Source organism: Rhinatrema bivittatum, chromosome 16 (assembly GCF_901001135.1).
Source record: "Rhinatrema bivittatum chromosome 16, aRhiBiv1.1, whole genome shotgun sequence".
NCBI lineage: Eukaryota > Metazoa > Chordata > Amphibia > Gymnophiona > Rhinatrematidae > Rhinatrema > Rhinatrema bivittatum.
In genome coordinates, this window is record NC_042630.1 from 46,737,871 (window position 1) to 46,740,538 (window position 2,668).

A 2,668-nucleotide genomic window follows, 5' to 3' on the forward strand; every position below is an offset into this window, starting at 1 on the left:
ACAGAAGTCTGCAGTAAAACTTAGCGGTGAGAAGGTAGCACTGGCACTGTTAGCTTCTGATTCAGAAGAAGAATCTTCTTGGATGGGATTCTCATCAGAAACGGAAGATGTAATACCTGAGGAATCTTCGGTAGAATTGTCAGTTAGTGCTGTTTTAGCCTCAACCTCCAGAATTCTGCGGCAGGGGAGACATTCCACTGATATCGAGGAGGAGGAAGAGCTGTCAGAAGGGAGACAGAGGGTGACTGTTGCCCCCGCTGGCATTGCTTCGCCGGGTGCAGTGGGTGCACCATAGGGGTGTGCATTCGTTTTGAACTTAAATGGAAAACACAACTTATTATTTTTTTTAACTTAAAAAAGTGATGAGGCGTAAATGATCGGATTTCCAACTTATTCAACATAGCTATGTTGAATATGTTGGAAATCGCGATTGTTGATCTAAATAAAAATTTAAACCCCTCACCCTCCTTAATCCCCCCCCCCAAGACTTACCAAAACTCCCCAAGCTGGCCAAAAGTTCCGTGAGGGTCCGGGAGCGGACGCGTGGGGAATCACGTGACGTCCGCATCACTCCGACGTGATGCCGACGTCACGTGGTCCATCGTGGTTCCGCTCCCGGAACCCTCGTTGGGCCCAAAAGGCACTTTTGGCCAGCTTGGGGGGGTCAGGAAGCCCAACGAGGGTTCCGGGAGCGGAACCGCGATGGACCACGTGACGTCGGCGTCACGTCGGAGTGACGCGGACGTCACGTGATTCCCCTCGGGTTCGCTCCTGGAACCCTCGTTGGGCCCAAAAGGAACTTTTGGCCAGCTTGGGGGGGCCTCCTGACCCCCCCCAAGCTGGCCAAAAGTTCCTGGGGGTCCATCGGGGGCCCTGGAGCGATCTCCTGCCGTTCAGCAGTGAACGACCTCCTGCAGTCGATCTCCTGCCGGCGCCATTTTCCGTACGGAAACGATTCGCGGCAGGAGATCGCTCCAGGGCCCCCGCTGGACCCCCAGGAACTTTTGGCCAGCTTGGGGGGGGCCTCCTGACCCCCACAAGACTTGCCAAAAGTCCAGCGGATGTCCGGAACGACCTCCTGCGCCGAATCGTATTGGTCTATGGCCGCCGCCATTTTGCGGTGGCCATTTTGCAAAATGGCGCCGGCTGAAGACACCACGATTCAGTGTGCCGGATTTCCTGCGCTCGCCCTTCCCTCGATTTAGCTACGGACCCGGGGGTAATTTAAGCTACGGACCGCCGCTACGGACCCCCAGGTAATTTAAGGCATTTGGGGTGGGGGATTTAATTTAAAGGGTCGGGGTGGGTTTTAGGGGGTTTTAGTGTGACGGGGGTGGGTTTTAGGGGGTTTTAGTGTGCCGCTGGACCCCCAGGTCATTTAAGGCATTTGGGGGGGGGGGTTCGGGAGGGTAGGGGATTTAATTTAAAGGGTCGGGGGTGGGTTTTAGGGGGTTTTAGTGTGCCGGTTTTCCTGCCCTCCCCCTTCCCCCGATTTACGATTTTTTGACGATAAATCGGGGGAATTGGTATTGTATCGTGGCCCTAACGATTTTTGACGATTTAAAATATATCGGACGATATTTTAAATCGTCAAAAAACGATTCACGTCCCTAGACTGTAAGGTGGGAGGAGCAGCTGGAGAAGGCCTTGTTTTTCCCCATCTTTGGAATGGATCCTGACTATGGTGGAGGATGATAAACATGTAAGATGTGAATATTTAGAGAAATGGATTAAATACTGAAAATACTGATACTAAAAAAGTCAGAGCTTCAAAAATTTTGAGATATCTATGTAGGAAAGATTCATCAGTGTTGTGAGATTGAGTATATTGGAGTAATAAAAAGAAAGCTGGACTATAATGATAGAGTGTGGCAGTGCCTCTACAAAGCCTGCTATCCTTGAGAACACTGCCAGAAGAGCACAGACCTTCTTATTCATGATGATGGGCAATGTAAGAGATTGTAAATTGCAATGTAATGATCACATGTCATCGCACTAAGACATACAAATTCTGAATCTGCACAAGCCACAAAGCAGTATATCTGCAGAATAAATTGCACAAAATATATTTTAATCATTTATGTTAGAAGGAATGCATTAATTTGTGGTATAAAAATGGTGAAAGAGCAAATATCTATGATGGACAAGTTGGTCAAGAAGAAATCAATGGGGATGTGAAGATGTTGATCGTCTCATATTGTACAGATAGGGGTAGATTTTTACAGTTTTGAGCGGGCGTAGATTTGTTTGCACAACCCGGTGAGAACTAATCTATGCACAATTTTATAACATGCGTATGCTGCCATGCGCATGTTATAAAATCCAGGGTCAGCAAGTGCAGGGGGTTGCACAATTGTGCAACTTGTGTTTGCCGAGCCAAGCAGCCTGCCTCCGTTCCCTCCAAGGCCGCTCAGAAATCGGAGCAGCCTCGGAGGGAACTTTTTTCTAGTCCTCCCCCCAACTTCCCCTCCCTTCCCCTATCTAACCCACCCCCCAGCCCTAACTAAATCCCCCCTACCTTTGTGCACCATTCCCCGGCCCAGGGGCTGGTTCGGAGGCCTCAGCCATGCCCCCAGAATGCCCCTGGGCCAGCACCACGCCCACGGCCCCATCCCCGGAATGACCCCAAATGCAGCGCCGCCCCAAACATGCCCCTGACATGCCACTG